Here is a 20,445-nt window from a genome sequence, read left to right as displayed (position 1 = left end):
AGTAGCCTTGCAACCATGGACTTCAGGAGGGCCAACTTTAGCCTCTTCAGAGACCTCCTCAGTAGAATCTCATGGGCTAGAGCCCTAGAAGGAAGGGGGGCCCAAGAGAGCTGGTTAGTTTTCAAGCAGCACTTCCTCCACGTCCAGCAACAGTGCATCCCTGTGTGTAAGAAGTCAGGCAGAGGGGGCAGGCGACCTGTGCGGATGAGCCGGGAGCTTGTGGCAATGCTCAAGCAGAAGAAGGCGGTATTCAGAATGTGGAAAAAAGGACAGGTCCCCTGGGAGAAATACAGGAACGTAGTCAGGGAGTGCAGAGATGCAACAAGGAAAGCTAAGGCACGTTTGGAACGTAATCTGGCAAGGGACATTAACAAGAAAAACTTCTTCAAATACATTAACAGCAAAAGGAAGATCAGGGAAAACGTGGGTCCACTCGTGGACGAGATGGGCACCCTGGTTACAAATAACACAGAAAAAGCAGAGTTGCTGAATGCCTTCTTTGCTTCGGTGTTTTCCAAGGGCAGCCCTTTAGAGCCCCAGGCCCTAGGGACAAGAGAAGAAGCCAGGGGAGAGGAAGACTTGCCCTGGATAGAAGAAGATTGGCTCAGAGAGCACCTAAGGAACCTCGATACCCACAAATCCATGGGCCCTGATGGGATGCATGCCAGAGTACTGCGGGAGCTGGCAGATGCCATAGCTAAGCTGCTCTCCATCATCTTTGAAAGATCCTGGAGAACGGGGGAGGTGCCGGAAGACTGGAAGAAGGCCAATGTCACGCCAGTCTTCAAAAAAGGCAAGAAGGAGGACCCAGGCAACTACAGGCCAGTGAGCCTCACCTCCGTCTCCGGAAAAGTGATGGAACGGCTCATACTGGCCGTTGTCTCCAGGCACATGGAGGACAAGAAGGTGCTCAAGAGTAGTCAGCATGGATTCACCAAGACGAAATCATGCTCGACTAACCTGATAGCCTTCTATGATGGAATGACCGGCTGGATGGGTGAGGGGAGAGCGGTGGATGTCGTCTATCTCGACTTCACCAAGGCTTTTGACACTGCCCCTCACAACATCCTCCTGGGCAAGCTCCGAAGTGTGGGATAGATGAGTGCACAGTGAGGTGGATCAGGAACTGGCTGGATGGCAGAGCTCAGAGGGTGGTGATCAGCGGTGCAGAGTCTAGTTGGAGGCCTGTAGCTATCGGGGTCCCCCAGGGGTCAGTCCTTGGTCCAGTCCTGTTCAATTTATTCATCAGTGAGCTGGCTGAAGGCACAGAGTGCTCCCTCAGCAAGTTTGCTGATGATACCAAACTGGGAGGAGTAGCTGATACCCCAGAGGGCTGCGCTGCCATCCAGAGGGACCTGGACAGATTGGACAACTGGGCGGTGAAAAACCTCACGCAATTCAACAAGGCCAAGTGCAAGGTCCTGCACCTGGGGAGGAATAACCCCAGACACCAGTACAGGCTGGGGACTGACCTTCTGGAGAGCAGCTCTGCAGAGAAGGACCTGGGTGTCATGGTGGACGACAAGTTGACCATGAGGCAGCAGTGTGCCCTCGTGGCCAAGAAGGCCAATGGGATCCTGGGGTGCATTAAGAAGAGCGTCTCCAGCAGGTCGAGGGAGGTGATCCTGCCCCTCTACTCAGCCCTGGTGAGGCCACATCTGGAGTATTGTGTCCAGTTGTGGGCCCCACAGTACAAGAGGGATGTGGAGCTGCTTCAGAGAGTCCAGCGCAGGGCCACAAGGATGATCAGGGGCCTGGAACATCTGCCCTATGAGGAGAGGCTGAGGGAGCTGGGCCTGTTCAGCCTGGAGAAGAGAAGGCTGAGAGGGGATCTGATCAGTGTCTATAAGTACCTCAAGGGAGGCAGTGAGGAGGATGGTGCTGGTCTCTTTTCAGTGGTGGCCACTGACAGAACTAGAGGTAATGGCCACAGATTGAAGCACCAAAAGTTCCACAGGAACTTAAGGAAAAGTTTTTTAACAGTGAGGGTGACAGAGCACTGGAACCGACTGCCCAGAGAGGTTGTGGAGTCTCCTTCTCTGGAGATCTTCAAAACCCGCTTGGATGCAGTCCTGTGCCACGTGCTCTAGGTGACCCTGCGTGTGCAGGGGGGTTGGACTAGATGATTTCTAGAGGTCCCTTCCAACCTTAAGCATTCTATGATTCTATGAAAGGGTGTTTAATGCTCCAAAGTCATTTTGAGGAAGCTGATGGAGAAATACTAGACAGGAATATAGTCTGTTTTATACTGCTGAGATCACTCAGCTCGGCGTGTGGAAGCAACTGCTGATCCCTCAGTGAAGGCAGAGTGAAAAGTCTCTATTTGTTTTTACCTACCTTTGTATTTGCGTTCTGCTCTGTCACCAAGGCTTGCTATGCAGGGCTAGCTTCCAGTATGGAAATACTGCAGTTTCTTTTTTACATGAAGTAACTTAGTTTAAACAGTAATGTAAAAAAGGAATAACAAGCATATTTCTCTGCTCTTACTCTCTCTAGTCTCTAAATACAGATTACATTAAAATATGTTTTGGAGAATATGTTTGGAGATGAGCTTCTTGCCTTTTCTAGAAACTGCAGTTAGTAACACTATTAAGCCTGTTTAAAATGTAGTAATTGTTTATACCATAAGCAAAAGTAATTAGCAAGACCTTGTAGTAAGTGAGCAACAGACACTTTTTCAAGAAAGTTGCGCAAATTAATTTTCCTTTCCAAGCTTTTGAAGTCTCTTCCCTATTGCTTCCATAATTAAAAAAATACAGTACTTCGAAGGTGAGACAAGAATTATGAGAAAGTTCTTAAACTTTTTTTTTTTTTTTTCAGAATGGAAGACTTTGAAGGACATTGCCATCTTAATTTTGAGAGGTCTTTATCGTTAGGCTCAGTGGTGACAACACTATGCTTAAAGGCAGTGTGCACTTGGTTTCAGAGCACTTGTTTGGAGTTAGGCCTCATCCGTAACGAGCGGTGTCGAGAAGAGGAGGTGCTGAATGAGGAAAACTGATCTTGTGCTTTCAAAGTGAGCTAATCAGTACTTCATCAGTGTCTTAATGAATCAAATACAGATTTTTTCTTAATTAGGAAATGAAGAACTGTAAAGAATCATTTGACTCATTATTCATTTCTCTGCAGTGGTGGGTGATGATGGATGTTTAGTCTAGGGCTGTGCTGGCTCTGTAATCCCTGTGCCCATGCCCACAGGGTCAGCAAATGCTGACCGGGGGGAGAACAAAATCCACGCGGTACCAAGCAGCCCATAAAGAGGGCAGAGAGAGGCCAGTGGAATGGCACGTTACCCCTGGCTTGCCGCTCAAAGACCGCGCGTCTGATTCAGTTTCCCAGTTCACACTGGAAAGAGGAGGGAAATGCACAAAACTGTGACAGGCCGAACCTTGTTGCCGACCTCCAGTGTTGGGAGCAACAGGAGTGAGCAAAGCAGCTCGGGAAGAAGCCTCGTACTTGCGAGCGCCCCGCAGAAGCCAGGAGACACAGGGCTGGTACCACGTGAGTACAGGCCGCCCGTGGACGGCATTGCCTCCTCCAGGGCCCTGAGAAGCACGAGCTCCAGGCTGAGGTCCAGGGCTTCTCTTTGTCACATCTCCTGGTGATTTATCGAGTCCTTCTTGAAGTCCCTGGCAAAATTCCTCTTGTGGAAGGCTGTTCAGAACTTCACGCCTTCAATAATTAGAAACTTCATTTCTCTTCAGTATTTTGTTTCAGTTTTGTGTATGTTTGATCTTTTAATAGTTTCAGTACTTCTCTTCTCCTTGATTCCTGAAAGTTCTTCTCTCTAAGCCCTAATGTGTCTAGACCAAAAAAAAAAAAAAAGTCTGTTTCTGCTTTTTCTTGTTTCCTCTACCACTATTTCCTTGCTTGTACATTACCACCCCATCACCACCAAAAGATCCACCAAACTTTTGTTACTAAACCTTCAGTTTAACTTGTCAATTCTTTCTGTATTTCTATGAAGCTTTAGTTAGCTATAAACTTAGTAAATCGTTTTCTCTTCAGATGCTTCAGTTTGTATTCACCTATTATCATTTTTATTAGATATCATTTTCTTATCTTCATATACAGCATTATCCTGACTGAAAAAAAAAATGAGGCAAAATAGGCAGTATATGAGCCAGACTTGGATTAATCTCCATCTCAGAGATGCAAAATAGCAACTGGCTTTCCTGTTTGCTTTCTTCTTCTGTGGTGTGGCTACCACTTGTTGGTAACCTCACCACTTGTTTTAATTTTCTTCAAAGGTTTATTAACTAGAGTCCACTAATTTTTCCTCTTACTTGCTAGCTTGTAAAGGGGATTTCTTGTCCTTACTAAACTCTCCTATTTCCACCCTCCCGATTTGTGGCGTTGTCAGCTAAGGTAAATATGTAACCTTAATTTTTTTCTCACACATAAAATGGGAACTTGGGAGAGCTGCAAACAAACGTTAATGACTTTAGGGTCTACTGTAAAAGAAACAGCTTATTTCTGGTTCCATCTCATGCTGATTTTGGAGCAAGAAAGAGATGGTCACATCACATGGCTATTCCATGCATCACTGAACGTTGCAGTTTGCATTAGGCGCATGTTTTAGAAACGCGTCCCCCAAGTGTCTCGCTTGCAGAGCTTTGGTTCACATAGCAGAGTTGTCTCAAAGCTCCTGACCTGGATTCTTTTTGAATGAATGTAAACTGCACGATATGCCCCAAAAGCTCAGAGGCTGCAAGGGCATGGGCCTACAGGCCATGGGCCAGGCTGTGAACTGTTCTGAACTAAACCCGTCTTCCTCTCCTCCTGCCTCTTCCACTCCAACCTCCCTAACTCTATGTACGCTACAGTCTTTTGATCCTTGGCCCCAGCTCCTTGGTTCTTCAGATCTGCTTTTCAGTAGTATAGATGTATGTGTAGTTTTCTGTGTCTCCTCCTACATAAAACATAAGTTGGTACATATGCTGCTGTTATAATTTCATTTGTATGTGGTTACTGTCTCTCCAGAATAACACACATAATCCAAGTTACACTTTGAGCTGGAAAATTAGAATGAGATAATGTGGTTGGTTGCTAAGGTGCATCTACCATGTCATTAGCTGTTGGAAAATGCGTCAGCCGTGCTGTACGTGTCTTTGATGCTTCCTGCTGACAAGGTGATGGACTTTAGCAGAAGATGCTGCCAATCTGATAGAGAAATAATAGCTCCAGTATGCAAATGCAGAAGTTAAGGCACAGAGTGGGTGCCCCCTCAATGACCACAGGAACCTTGGCCATAGCAAGAAACACAGTTCAGGCCAACTCGCTCCTGGGATTAGGACTCTGTTCGAGATGTAGTCTGACAATAGTGATTTCCTACATAGAGAGTCTACCCTTAAAAATCTTCATTCTTCATTTCTTCTGTTTCATTCCTTAAGGCAGAGTGCTGATGTCATGGGACAGTCTTACTGTCCGTGTCTGTCCTTCCCATCCCTCAGTAACCTTCAAACACACCGGGCCAGTTTAATAAATTCAGCAGAAAGAAAGCAGTCTTGAAGATGTATGTGCCTGCAGTTCTCTTGAGAATAGCAGGCTACAGTCCCTACTACCACTGAAGGAAAGGATTCAACATGAACTCGACTCCTGTTAGGCATGAGAGAATCCACACAGAAATTAAAACACCCACAGCCATGGAGGAAGCTTTGATGGGAGCCTCTGCTTTATTAGACGCCAGACAACCCCGGCACCAGTCAAGACCCATAGCATGTTCATTACAGAGTATTTCATATAGTTGTTGCACTCTGCTCATCAGGGTGGTTGGACCTGTTTCTTTCTCAGTGTGTCCTCCCTCTCCTCTATTTACTGTCCCCATTGCTCCCAGGTGTTCCCCAAGAGCTGTCCCCTGCCACAGCTCTGGCTGACTCAAGCCCATATTGAAATGGAAACAGCTGGGAAGGTTTAGTGCTTGCAATGCTTGAAGCAGCTTGTGCTGAGAAGAAATGTGGAGTTTGGCTTGCTAGTCCACTCCTTGTTGGCCTAGTCTTCAAACAAGGTAAGGATGTTTGCATCGCTGCTTGGTCTCCTCATCAGTGAGGTATTTGTCTTTCCTCATTCTGCACAATTCATTTCATCTCAGGTGAGGTTGTGGCAGAGTGCTGTGGTGGGATTAGCTGTTATAGCTCTATAAGAAAATGTCATCACAGAATCAGTAATGCTAAATGTTCTCTTTATGCAGAAGGTCCATAAAAGCTTTGCCCTTATTTGAGCACCTACTTCTGAAAATCTTTCTTAAAACATGTCATTTTCTCAGCATCTTTCCAAATGCCCCTAGCTGATCTACTAGGTTGCTGTTTTGTGACCCCGTTTTGCCCTTCTGTAGTGCGGAAGTACTAATATTAGGAATGTGACATTTCATGTGTTTCCTCTTGAGGACGCTAAAAAAAGTGGGAAGTGTGTTAAAATTGCCTCTTTCTTCCTGCCTCTGCCTTGCCATTTGTAGGGCAAGGATTGCCTGCCTCAGGGTAGTTTCTAGCAGCTTTACAAGCACCTTGAACTGCTTTAATGGAGATGATTATGAAAACCTGTAAGTGATTATTGGAGAAGCACAGTTTCATGACCCTAACAAAATAAGATGCTACTTTCTTAGATCTAAAAGGAGGAAATAAGGGGAAGGTGGATGTAGTGGTAGGAAGCAAAGCTATGTGTGCTGCAGGCAGAGCCTGGGGCAAGGTCTGAGCGCCGGGTCATGGGACTACTGGAGGAAGTGACTTTGGTCTCATGTGAGCTCTAGCTGTGCTTGAGTTTCCTTGCTAACTTCAGTGTGGCCAGGTAATTGCATCTCTGTGGGCTTGTTGCAAATAGCCCTTGACAGCACAGAGTTGGCCCAAGGTGTCCTGGTAGGTACCAGGTTCAAGCTGAGCCCTGATCGGCATCAAAGATGAAACTCAACAGGTTTTTCTGGGCATAGGTGGCATGGATGCGAGCTGGGGGCTCTCCCTTGTCCATTGTAAGTCCCCGAGCTCCGCTCCACCTCATCCTCTGCAGCGTGGTGCTGGCTGATCACGGGTAGAGAACAGCCCTGTGTGCAGAAAGAGCACATGCAGTGGATGCTGCTACTGCAGAGCCAGGCAGATCCACCTGGCAGCGGTAGGCTTGTCTGGGGCAGTGGGAAGAGGTTGGCAGGTGGTTCAGTAGGGAAATAAAGTTAAATCCTCGCTGTGCTGGTGGCAAAAGGACGGATGAGGCAGCTTCTGTAGACAGAGCATCAGTGTTTGCTCACATGTCACAAACTCCCAGTCCGGAAAAGAAATCTGAAATACCACCTCAATAACACTGGCAAACTTTGACCCCAGAAAAGCAAACAAACTGCACTGGGGGCGAAGAGTTTATGTATTGTCATCAAAGCCATGAGGCTAAAAATCACCAAGATCTCCATTTTTTGTGAGACTACATTGCTGAAGTAGCTTCTATAATGCACATAGAAAAGGCCTCTCGGTACAAACTTTGTACCTTCTCAGCAGAGCTGGAAGTCATATCTTCAGTGGTCTGCTTGGATATAGGAACATACCTGAAGCAACAAAGGGCTCCAGCAGGGGCAGAGACAAAACCCCTTCTAGGCAGTGCGCCCTGGGATTTCAGGAAACCCAAAAGCTGCTGAACGCATTCTTACTCAACAGTGTAATTTCAGAAACTGGAAGAAACGTCAGGAAATCTCTCCTGTGACAACTGGTACATCCCATTTCCTTTTTTTTTTCTTTTTTTTTCTTTCCTTTTTTTTTTTTTTCCTGTAGAAATGAAATAAAGCCCTCTAGCGGGAAAAGGTTAAGTGATGTCGTCCAGATCTTCTGTTACATGTCCTTTGAACAACTGCAGAGTTGTCTCCTGCTGGGAGTAAGGAAGCCCTGTCTTGGAAGAAGCCTTTCTGGGGTCTTTTTGTCTGATGACCTCTTGAAAGAAGCCTTTTTGGGGTCTTTTTGTCTGATGACCTGCTGCTGGGAACGGGACTATTGTCATTCAAACTAGGGAAGTGGTGTGCTTTCAAATAGAGGTGTGTGCGGGGTTATAAATCAAGGATACCACAAGGACTTAAAACCCCTCCCTAGAATTTGTAATTGCTGTCTCCTGCCTGAACCCTTACTCAGTGCTGGCTACTGGAAGGTATTCTAAAGCCCTGGGTTTAACACCTAAAATTGCAGCGTGTGGGTGCTGAGCAACAATTTAGAAGAGGCTTAAGGCATTCCATCGCAGTTAGCCAGGCTGGGCCCGCCAGGGTGCCTGTGTTCAATCAAAATTTGCCCGAGTAGCTCACCGCATAAATATGCGTGTGCATATGTACTATACAAGTGTCCACATACACATGCTTATAGACAGGGAAGCAAACTATTTGCTGCAAGAGCTGTGCAATGTCCTTGGTAATTAACGATGTTCTAAGTGTGTCCTCTTTTCCTTCAGCTCAAGTACGGGAGCAGATTGACTGGAAGTCACAAAGAGGCAGCTTGGGAGCGAGCGGATGGCTGAAACAAGGCTCTGAGAGAGAAGTACCAAACAATGTTGTTCTAGCACTTGTCTGGCTGTTAGATATTGGCTGCAGAGACAAGTCTGTGCGCTTGGAGGGAGATATTCACTGAGCAGAAAACTTCTTTTCATAAACTATCTTTTGTGTATCAATAGCACATGACGCTATTGCATGCTGGGATAAAAAGACACAATTTTTCTAGTTTGGCGTGGTTATTTAAGCATGTAACGACCCACTAGAGAAGATCCAAACCTGCCCTTGGTCCCTTTCCCTTTTGTCTCTTGAATGAAATCTGGCAGCTCTGTGTGGACATCACCATGCTGCTTACTGAGTGGAAAGAGGCAGAAAAATATTCGGGTATTGGCAAAGATGTGACCTTTTGGAGAGGAACAATGACAGACCCAAGTTCTGCAAATTGAGCTTCCTGTGCCCTCCTACATGGAATAATTATATAAAATAGAACTGAGACAAAATGACTTTGTCCTTTTAGCTAAAAATGAACATAATAGCTGCAAAGTGCAAGTGTGGTTAACGTAAATCCTTCCCTTGCAAAACAGCTCAACTAATTGAGCATTTTGCTAAAATGCTATCTTCGTTTCTGTGAAAAATTAGACATCAACTTGGTTTGCCTCTAGTGACTGAGAAAGATCAAAGCATGATGATTCTCCATCCTGCCCAGTGAGGAAGTGGCTCAGTCAGTGGGCTCCTCAATCTGTAACCAGTGGTACTAAAATATGTCACTGGATCTGGAGTGACATTTTGGATTGGAACACATGTACTGGTAAGAGATGGCCCTAAAAAAAGGGGAAATCACAGGTGTGAATATTAACCATAGGAAGGAACTGAGAAAGTACCTTGCAGAACTAATGTATGTCCATTTTGCTGGATCTCTAATTTTAGACTTGTGTTTTATGAAGTCAAAAGAAAATGTTAGTGTTTGTGGCTGTGATGTTGGATTTATAGGTGAACTCATGGTAAACCAGAGGTCTCATGTTTGCAGACAGCCTCAAGCTTTGGCATTCAGAATTGATTTTTTTCCAGTCTTCTCACAAGGATGATAATGAAAGCTCCCAATGATGTGGCAAGGTTAATGACTATTTAAAATCCAGCAAAAGCTTCTAGGAAAGGCAAACAAATGTCAGGTTTATTAATACAGTTATATTGGCTTCCGGGATTGAGTGAGGGTTAGGAAAGTGCCAGCACTCTCTGTGTTTTCCGATTCCTTGCTCAGTTCATCCCGTAGGTTGTCTCCTGCTTGTGCTCTGGACACCACAAAGCAGTTTTCTCAAATCATTAAGGACTGACATGCCCTCCCTTCATGGGTGCTCCCGTAGGTGACTTCTTGTTTCCACAGCTATAGGTCAGCTCTGAGGGAGCTCCTCAGCTGGCAGAGTACTGGGCTGCTTTCTGCTTCCCTGTTGCAGAAATTATTCATTCACCTGTGGCCCTGCCAGCCAATATTGCCTTTTAACTGTCCTTTATAGTGCAGACCCTTTTCTGTGAGAAAGTAAGTACTTGCTGATGCAAGGAAGTTTAGTGCCATCAAAATGTGCATACAAATGTAGTTCTGTGGTGGCAGTCTGCTGGGACTACCAATGTCTAGGAATCCCAAGTATTTCTTCATGCTTCAGAGTACTTTGCAATCAAACTTGCTTGACGTTGCCAAGTAGAATACAGATAACCTAGGAGACTGTAAGGGCTTAGTTAAATTGGCTATGGGCAGAGGCAGAGAGGGGAGGCTGTGGGGAATGCTCCTGTCTTCCATCACCAGGATTAAGCCTTCATAAATCAGGGAGCATTGCTCCAGCAGTCTGGCAAAGCGCCCCTGGAAAGTTCAGAAATATCTGCTGTTAAGAGGGCAGGAACCGACGAGTTGCTGTATTTTTTTTATATCCCTTTGCCACTTGTGTATGAGAAGGATGGTGCCCATGCTGCAAAATGGGAGGGGTCTGTAACAGCAACATTTCCAAGGAAGGCTGCTTCCTTTCATAGCTCTCCAGCCCTGAAGGATGTTCTTGTAAAGCATGCAGGCGTAAGGCCGTTGGAGTCCCCTGCTTCCTTCTGGCTCTTGAGGGGATTTTGATGCTAAAGGCAGCATTAGGTCCTGAATTGTTGGCATAATCACTTTTTATCAAGAGACGGTATGTGAGAACAGGATTAAGCCATTCCTATGGAAAACATGCACAGTGCCATGCAGAATGGAGTTCTGCTGGGCAGTGGGTGTGTTAAAACCATTCAATGGTACAAGATGTAGGCTGTCACACATCACTGGGAGCTTCTGATTACGCTAGCTGCAGTTATGTTTTCAACTATCCCAAAACCTCTTAAGTGTTTGCAACATGACTGTTCTAAACTTGCCTTGGCAGATTCCTGTTTTTGACAGTTTAATTCCTGTTGCGCTGCTGGAAACTTACTAATCAGAGTGGTTTGGGAAGAGTGTGATTTATGGTATTGTAGTACATCCAACCATCACTTGGAGCAAGATAAGAACTAGGATCACAATTCTTCTCAGCTTCTTCACATAGGTAGCTCCACTGTTGTCAAGGAGGCTGGAAATGTGCGTTATATGCATGTGTTAGAGGACCCGAGTCTCAGCTACATGTGAGATGCTGAATGTTTTCTAGCTGTTGGTCAGACTTTTGCAGGGTCCTTGGATAATTCAGGCTGGGAAGGACCTCAGGAGGTCTCTAGCCCAGCCTCCATCTCAAAGCGGAGCCAGCTGTGAAGTCAGGCCAGGTTGCCTCAGGGCTTCACCCATTTGGGTCTGGAAAATCTCAGAGTCTGCAACTTTTATGGAATCATCTGACTCTGTTGAATATTTGGAGAGACGGAAAGATGTCTCGTTTCTGCCCAGTGCAGTACTGTGTGAGTTTTTTGCCTCTGCTTTTTGTCCCGACTGGCTCAATGCGCCATCCTGTCTGGAAAGTGACTCCCAAGAACAAAACTCCTGCAAGTCTCATGCATTGTTTGAGCTGTGGTTTTTTGTTTTAAAATTTAATGGATCAGCAAACTGCAGGTTTCCTTCCTCAGCATTTTCTGGCTGTCCATGGTTCTCCCGTTTCTCCCTGGTGCTTCCATATCTCTAATTACACATCAGATAGCACATGCACTCCAAATTCCCTTTCCTCTCACCTCTAATCCTGTGCTTCTCCTTCTAGGATTGTCAAGTCTCTCTGAGAAGCTTCTGCATGTGGATAGATTTGTGTGTATATAATTATGCAAAAGAGTGAAGTCAAAAGGAAAATATCATGACAAAGTGAAACAATTAAAAATTTATCGAGGACTGCTGGCAGCCGTGTGCACCTGGCTGATGGTGCTGCTGATAATTACATGATCCAGCTGTTTGATTTGCAAAACCTTTGCCTCATTCATGGGGCAGGATGTGATGCTGGGGATGAGTCAGGGCTGTGCACTGAAGGAAGTTGTTTGCTGGTTGCAGAAGAGGCCTGTGCTAGACAGGCAGCTCATTTGTGACAGGAAGTGCAAGAGCAGAGCCTTGTGTTTTGGGTGACTCGGTGCTGCATGTGAGAACTGGGCTGGCTCTGCTGTGGGATTTCTGCGGTGCAGAGCAAGTGCCCTCCATAAAGCCCTCATCAGTGGTTGCACTGGGCATTTCCTCCTGCCTGGGTGTAATACCTAGCATCAGAGCTGCTGAAACACTGCATCTTCTCAGCTGTAGCTCACGTCAACAGGAAAGACTTACTTTAAATGTGTGAGGAAATATGAAAATGCTGCTTTCTGCTCTTGAGGTAGAAGCAAAGAAGGGAAATTGGGTCCTTTATGCTCCAAACACCTAAAACTAAAGAGCTAGGAGGCATGATGTGATTAAGACAGTACATTCATCAGTATCAGTATCTCAGACTTTAAAGCGCACAGAAAGCTGCCATCTCATATGAGAGCTGTTCTGGGAGCTGTTTTGTGAAGTCCTCATGATGCGAGCTGTACCAAGGCGCGGGAGGAAGCGGGTGCGCATGTGGGTGCCAGACATGGGATAAGTGGTGGAGCTGAGGGTCCGCCGAGCGGTATTCACTTTATTCCAAGTGGGACAGCCACCCGGCTGCCTCCCAGCCCTGCTTTTGGAGCTGTGGTGTGGGTGATACCCAGCCCATCACTGGGGCAGAAATCCCAAGCGGGCGCACAACAGGTGCCTCGGCAAAGCGCTCGGGCCTGCGGGAGAGGCCGCACTCTGAATACCTCAGCGGCGGCGCTTGTTTTGCTGAGGGGTCGCTAAGCGACCCGATGGAGGGAAGGGGACGCGTCCTCTCCATGGTGCCACTGGCAGCCGTAGGATCAGCAGTGGTGAATCATCGCGCCACGAATGAGCACCGCTGTGTAGCATGCGAAGAGATTAGTGTTCCTGGAAGTCCCTGGTCACGGGTGTGTGGTTTGTACGTAAGAGTGACTCCCGGTTGATCAATGCTAGAAAGGGGATTTTTGTTGTTGTTTGCAAAGATTGGAGGTAAACTGGCCGAACAAGAGAGCTGGAGGGGGGCAAGGAAATAGTGCAGATGGGTGTCACACTTTGCATTTGCTTCCTCATTGCTCAAGTGAAACCTGATTTGGGGCAGCAAAAGCATGTTTGCTGTGAGAAGATCTTCTTGGTTGAGAAGGCATGAGATCTGAGCAAGGTCCAACTCTCATGAATTCTCAGCCCTGCTTTGCAGCCTAGGGATGGAAATTGAGTACCACCTGGCCCCGGGTATATAAGCAAAAAGGAGGAGTAAAGCAAAATCTTAAAATCAACCGTAGGAAACGGCTGGAAAAGCGGTGCTGGGCTTCCACGAGGTTGCTGGCGGCATTCAGCCCGTCGTGCAGCGCTTCCCGTTTGCTTCCTCCCTGTCGCAAGCTCGGCAATGCTGTGACATGTACTCCATGAGCCCGTAGATGGCTGGAGCATGCGGGCCTTGGGAGGGGGACAGCAGCCGCGATGCTGCACCAGAGCAAGAGCAGGAGCATCTGTGGCCGAGGGGGAACATGAGGGATGCTGCAGCTGCTGCAGAAATGATGGCTGTTTCATTTCCAAGGAGCGCTTATTTCAGAAGGGATTAAAAAAAGGTATTAATTGGACCTGATGCAACATTTTCACAAGAAGACTCTGGAAGATGGCCTCTGGGTGGATCACTGTTGATCTTGCATCTGTGTGTTTAGTGCAACTCCATGTAAGAGCATTTTTTAAAATATATTTTTCATAGCTCATCCCATGTGGCAGCAGCACAACCCCTGCTTGGTGAGAAGGACTAATGTTAGTGGGATAGTGTCACGATCCAGTGTCAGGAGAGGTTTCGATACGATCCCAAGAGCAAGATTAAGACACAGACGAGGCCAAATGCCAAACAACCTTGTAAGTTTTATTCTCATAAGCATGATAGGACAGAGAGGAAAAAAAGGGAAAAGGAAGGAAAAGATGAGCAAGCGGGAGAGAGATGCGGCAGGATTATATTTACCTCCACCACCAGTCCAGTGAAGTGTCATTGGCTCTGCTTCGGTGCAGGTGCTGTTCCACACACCTCGATGCAGGTGATGTCCCGGGAATGAAGCCGTGCGCCCCAGAAGAAACTGCACACACCTGGGAAGAAACCGCCGTGCACTCCCCTGGGGGGAATACTCAGTCCTTTTATGTCCCTGTTTTGCAGAGTCTGCCCCCAGTCTCTGCATGCTCTGGTGCTTCTGGTGCCAGCGCTGCTCCATAGACACTGCTGGACATTGTTTGGGCCTCGTGTCCTAAATCTCACAGTCCTCCCAGAGATGGGGTGCCAAGGTCAAGAAGCAGATAACTGTAGGGAGACGAAACACCTGGAGTTGACATCACGGTTTTCCCAGAGCCAAGGCCAAGGAGTTATGGCAACAATGTCGAGACAAAAGGCAATTCAAAACAGTCTCTTGCAGATAGTATAAAGAAGGGAAGAGTAACTTAAACGGCTTTTGACTGTGATGAAGGCAGCTCTGTGGTGATATAGCCTGCGCCCCACCTTCTGTGGGAGTGTTGTGCCATGTCTCTGCTTTATACATCTGAATGTTTGCTAATGTCAAACATCTCATACTGCCAGGAGGCTGCTCGACTCTCGTCTCCACAGGTCGTGCGGTTCACTTGTTGCCTCGTCACCCAGCTGAACCCGCGCTAACAAAATCCTTGAGAAGAAAGTAGTGCAGTGACCTGCAGCAAATGCAGAAATGGGGCTGCACGGTGTTTTCTTGCTAGTTTGCTTGTGGCACCTGGGAGCAAAGCTCTGCTACTGCTATGCAGCGAGCAAGTGAGACGCTCACAGATTATGTTGCCCGAGGCCTGGGGGGACCCTTGGCAGCCGTGTCCTGTGCAAGGCCACGTGCAAAGCAGATTAGGCTCCCAGGCTGCCTGCTACTGTGGACTGACAGACAAGCTGCTTTAAAGACCAAGCAGCCAAAATGTCATTCTCTGTTCCTAAGTTTTTGGAGGAATGCCTCCTCCAAGGAAGTAGGTTTTTTTGGCGGGGGAGGGTGGAGGGCAGAGCAGGGGGGTGGTGAGGAAGGGAGGGAAGGGGAGGAATGGCTTGGGGAGGCTGGGAATTGCTAAACAACAAAAATTCTGGTGCATTATGAGGGTAGTAGCTTTTAAATTTTATTTCATTTTATTCTTCAGTGACAAGCCGAGACTAAAGCAAGTAAACACTATAAAAGTAATTCTCTTTCCAAGGATAGGCAGTTAAATCCAGTCATACCATTATTCTGGCTTTTGGAAATGAGGCTGCTGCTTTAAAAGGGGATGTTTGGTTTGCGGGAGAGGTGGACGGGCCTGGCACGCTGCTCCTGCGACCTGCAGTGAGCATGAAGGAGCCCCCCACTATCTCCAGCCTCCAGTGACAAGGGCTTGTCATCCTCCCCACCACGCTCAGGACTGTCTCGCATGAGGGCTGTGACCTGAGAAGTGCTGGTTCAGTGCAGCACTGAACCCTGGTGAGATGAGATGAATCCACCCGCGTTCAATAAATATCGTTTACGTTTGCAGTTATATTTATTGAGATACTCAGGAAGCAGATTCTTACTTCTCTTACTAGCACCAGGATCCGCCAGCTTCTGACAAATTACCCAAGTCTGTTAATTTGAAATGCTTTGGCCTGTTTCCAGTGTCTTGGTTTATGGATCTTCTGTTTGGGAAAGCAGAGCCCTTGGAAGAAGGCAGCAAAAACAGAGTGTGAAAACAGCTGTGCAAAAAGCACCTCAGGCAAGTTGCAAGCTAGGAGGGAAGCAGAAGATCCCTGAGCACAATCAACTGAGCTGGTGCCTTGTAAAAATTCCTTAAAAGTACTAGTGTGTAAAGAACTTCTAGGGCTTTTTTTGCTTACTCTTCACTTTTTTTCCTTTATTTAATAGTATTGAGGACTTAGCAGTCCCCATCATCAGATTCTTCACAAGCAGAATTAGAAGAGCAGACTTTGAAACAAACAGGCCCAATGTTAGTAGCAGAAGGCACCAAAATAACGTTAGGTTCATGATGTCTTTAAGCTTGATGCAGTTCTTTCCTGCTTATTTCTTGCAAATGCATCTGCTTTTCTGTAATAGAAGTGTGTGGATGTTCTTGCAGGAAATAATGTTGAGAAGTAGATCAGAAAACATTTGCCCTGCTTAGCTCATGGAAGATTTTCTTTAAAGAAAAAACACCCCACACCACTGATGTGCCATGTGATGTTGGCTAAGTCTAGCGATGGAGTAAGAGTTGGTGCTCGTGATGTTATGAGGTCTCGGGAGCGCCTCCTCGGGAGCCATGTGGCTTTAGGAGCTCATGCAGAGACATGATCACCTCCCATGTGGTCCTTCATGGGGCAAGCCGCATCTAGACAAAGTATAACAAGAATAATCAACCCCTACTGACCCTGCCTCCTGATGTCCCTGCTGCAGGGCAGTGCCTTGTACAAAGTGGGACAGGACGGGACACGACACTCCTGCCCAGAGGCTGACAAGTGCCATCACGTTCATGGAAATATATTAATATGGCTCTGGTTGTCAGATGCTGGGTATTTTAAATGCTTCTGCTGTTGGTGGGGAGGAAATCCTGTTTCTGCTCTGGTGCAATGTGTGTGCATGGGTGTAAGAGAAAGGGAAGCTAAGAGTAAAATAGAAAGAAATAATGTGTATTTGGGGACAGCGATTAGCTGTGGGTTCTGATTCGTCTGCAGCTCTGTAACGCCAAGGATTTTCCACTTACACATTCGTTCCTGATGAGTTCATTTTCCACAAGTAATTCTCTAGAATGCTTCTTTATTAATTTCTAGCTTAGGTGGGTAAAACAGTACGATGTAAAACCTTTCCTGAAGCATTATTTAAACTTTCAGCAAGTTTAGATCTGACAGAAACTAGCTTTCTGGCTTTTCAGGTTGAAATTTTCCACTCTGACTTCATGTGGAAATGAGGAGCATGGATGTGTTTTAACATAGAAGAGGATGGCCTTGTTAGCAGCACCCGTAGTTTTATACCAGGTACAGAAGTCAACCGATCTATAAAAAGACCTGAAAATTCTCCAGGGCATGTTGTTAATGCTTCTTGTAGCAAAGCTGTTCAATCCAGTCATAATAGGAAGGGACAAGAGTGCCTGGCATACAGATCTAGGAAGTACAACACGTTTGTATTATCTTTTAGAAATTAATTTGTTAGCATCTTGGTTAAAACAAAACCAAAAGCACTCAAAAGGGCATTTTGTTGGAATTCATATTTTTTTCTATTTAATAGCAGCTGGTGGTGAAGCAAGAACATTACCTCAAACAAAATTAAACTATTTGTGCTTGCAAGCTTCGGAATGAACAAAGTACGTTGACTCTGAGGGCAACTGAAAGGCATTTGTATAAATGCATCAGTTTTGCACAGAAAACTGTGTATATTCCAGAAGCAGGAAAACTCCAGGAAAAATGTATGCCTCTTCTGCACAGTGTGTTTAAGAATAGTGGGTGCAGAAGAACCCACTTTGTCAGGGCTCAGTCCTGCCCTTTGCCAGGACTGTCCCCCTCTGCGGCTCTCCTGGGACGGTGGCTTTGGCAGAGCTCTACCCTCCTCCTCTGAAACGCCCCAGAATGAGCTTCCCCCCTCTATGCTGCTTTCATAAAATCAAGATCGGGAAAATCCCTCTATGCTTTCTCTCTGGGCCAGCACAACTTTGCCTTGTCACAGCTTGTGGAAAATAACTTGGGACTCTCTGAGATGGTTGTGAAAGGTGCCAATAACATCTGCAGATAGCAAGTGCCAGGAAGAGCAGCCTGGTTTGCTGCTGTTACTCCTCTCTTTGGAACAGGTAGTCATGTAGTACTTGAGCATAGTGTCCATTGCAGAGAGCCACTTTGGTCTCTTTCCTCCTCTTACCACCTTCGTCAGCTCACTGCATGGAGCCTCCCCCTGTATTGGGCTGGTAACTTAAGAGATGTCTGGAAAAGTTGGCTTCTGCAAAGTCCTTCTGCTCTAAATCAGTCTGCTCCCCTTGGTGGTTATCTCACTGACTTTCAGTACTCAGGTACTGCACTTTGGAGACTGCCAGGGTCTCCAAAAGAGAGACACAGGGATGGTGTGTGTGTTTTGGGGATTTTCTTTTTCGCTTGGGTCTATACAAGTGGTGGTTACACTGGGGCTTGTGTGCTGCTGTGTTGGTTGCATGTTGCAGGCAGAGGCAGGAAGTCGCACCAGTTACCCTGACAAGTTTCCCTAGCTCTGAGTGCAAAGGTAAGTTACCACTCTGCACAGAGAGACAGCAAGGGTGTTTGAGGAAGCAATCTGCTGGCTGCAGATCTAACTGGAAAATCAAAGACAGTTTTAGACACTAAGCTGTCAGCTAAGTGGACTGCAAGGTATAACAGGTTGGAACTGATCTAGTCCCTCCTGTGCTCTGCCGCGGACTCAGGAGAGATATATCAGCTCTTAGCACCTTGTGTTCTGATTTGTAAAACAAAATCACCTTTCTTGTTGTTTATTTGGATTTTAAGACCCTTGTGACAGTGCCTGTAGCAGAGCGTCACGTTTATACAGAGCCTAATGTATGCGCTGAGATCTTGGATGAAACATTTAGACTCTGCACCAGTCCTAACATGGGGACTGCAGCTTAGTGTGGCTGCAGACAAATAAAGAGGTTGGGTTTATGTGAAAGGAGGCCAGTAACTAAATTCGGAATGACCTACTTAGACCCAGCTTATTGAGTTACTATTACTAATGAAATTCAACGTAAAGAACAATGAGACAATAAAGAGGGGGAGTTGCCATGACCAGTTAAAGGTCACCTTCAGTTGTGATATTTTAGGGCAAGTAAGTTAGCAGGGAAAGGCTCAGAAATCAAAGTAATTGAAACAGTAAATAAACCTTCTGCATGATATTTCAAGTCAAAACATCAGAGGATTATGCCTGCCTTTAAAAAATACCTCAGTAAAAGTGCTGAATAAAGGGCAGGGGAAATTCATCCTAACCCATTTCAATAAAAGACTCTTTGTGCTGCGTCTTCTGTCCTTCATTTCAAGGTATCTGTCTCTGGAAAACCAAATTACCGAAATACCACTCAAAATTGTGAAGGAGGAGTCCAGGGCAAAACTTTTTTTTTTTATTGTGTGTTCTCCATTAGTAATGTGTCTGGGGATCTGCAGAGCACTTTACTGCTCATCACTGGTTTTGCTGAAGGTGCATGAGTTTCATGCTTGTGTGAAGGTTTCATGCCTTGGAAGAAAATCTCAACTTTGGATTATGTTTCTGGGAGCGTTTCTCGTCCTACCCTTCAAAATATTAAACTAGGATGTTTGAGTTTCCAAGTTTTCTTCTGAAAGTGACAGCCCCTGGTGTGAACTAAGCCCCTGTCTCGGCAGTGGGGTCCTTGTGCGCATCCTGTGTCCTCGCATCCACTGCTCTGGCCTATTAAAGAAACCGAGCAGCCTCATCAAAATGAGTTAAGCTATCCCCAATAGCTGTGGTTTGTTTTTAGCCAAGGTTTGCAGGTGCCCTAGCTGCCTATCTCCTCTGTCTTGTTGAACATCCATAAAAATTTCATCTTGCTAGGAGTAATGCTCAAACCAAAACACAGCCATCTGCTGGCTGCATGCCTTTACATCTCTTCAAATATGTTTTTTTGCTGAGAAAATAAGCAGCCATTCTTTTACTGTAAACCAGTGCTTGGTATGGCTGCCTTTGAGAAGAAATTGCTGCAGGGAGTTTTGGTCGCGTCTCCTAGTCTCAAGCATTGAGGGTTGTCAACATAATACAGGTCTGGGGCAGTGTGAGGCCAGCATGCTGTGGTTATAGCTAGTGACCGCGTTGTGTAACCTGTTTGTCAGGCCTGGGGACACAGCTTTGATCTCAACCTTTTGTTTGCTTTTCAGCTGCAGGTCTGAAAGTACAATAGGTGGCCTGGTAAATGGCAGGAGCTACTGCAGCCCTGGGTTTATCATGGGTCAGAAGCAGCTTCGGGCCATTTTGGCCCCCACGATGTTCCCAGGCAGCATGGAGTGGACCTTCCACCTCGCTGCATGTGGAGGCACCGTGTTGTCCTGCGTCTTGCCAAAAACTTTCCAAGTGATATTTGCATAGCGGCTCTTACAGAATAGTTTAAAAATGAATATAAGGGACACTAGAACTATTTGTGATACTTGTTGCAGTGCTTCCAACCTGGAGACAATAAATTAGCTGTCTTGTCCCTGTGATTTACCCTTTTCTCAAACAACTGGGTTGCATTTTAAGGGAGAAGGTATAAGTGATTCCTCCCATTTGATTTGTGTTGGATAACATGCTAATGGTGATGTTTATCCTGGGGTAAACATTAGTAGATGTTTTCTTCGTTTATGTCAATATCTGTTGCATAAGGCCATTGGCCTGAAAGATTTGTGTGGCTGGTAGGAGGGTTACCTGCTTCTATCTACAACAGGGGAGGCATGAAGAGACTCATAGCTGAGCAAAACTTCCTAGCAGCACAAAAATTATGCTGAGTTACTGACATGGAAATTTCAAAAGGACTGCAAAGAACAGATGGCGGCTTCTGCTTTACA

The sequence above is a fragment of the Tinamus guttatus genome, unplaced genomic scaffold (assembly GCF_059628265.1).
Source record: "Tinamus guttatus ecotype Peru unplaced genomic scaffold, ASM5962826v1 Tinamus_guttatus_pri_ptg000365l, whole genome shotgun sequence".
In the NCBI taxonomy this organism is placed as follows: Eukaryota; Metazoa; Chordata; class Aves; order Tinamiformes; family Tinamidae; genus Tinamus; species Tinamus guttatus.
The sequence above is the reverse complement of the archived record's forward strand: the minus strand, read 5'-3'. Positions refer to the sequence as shown.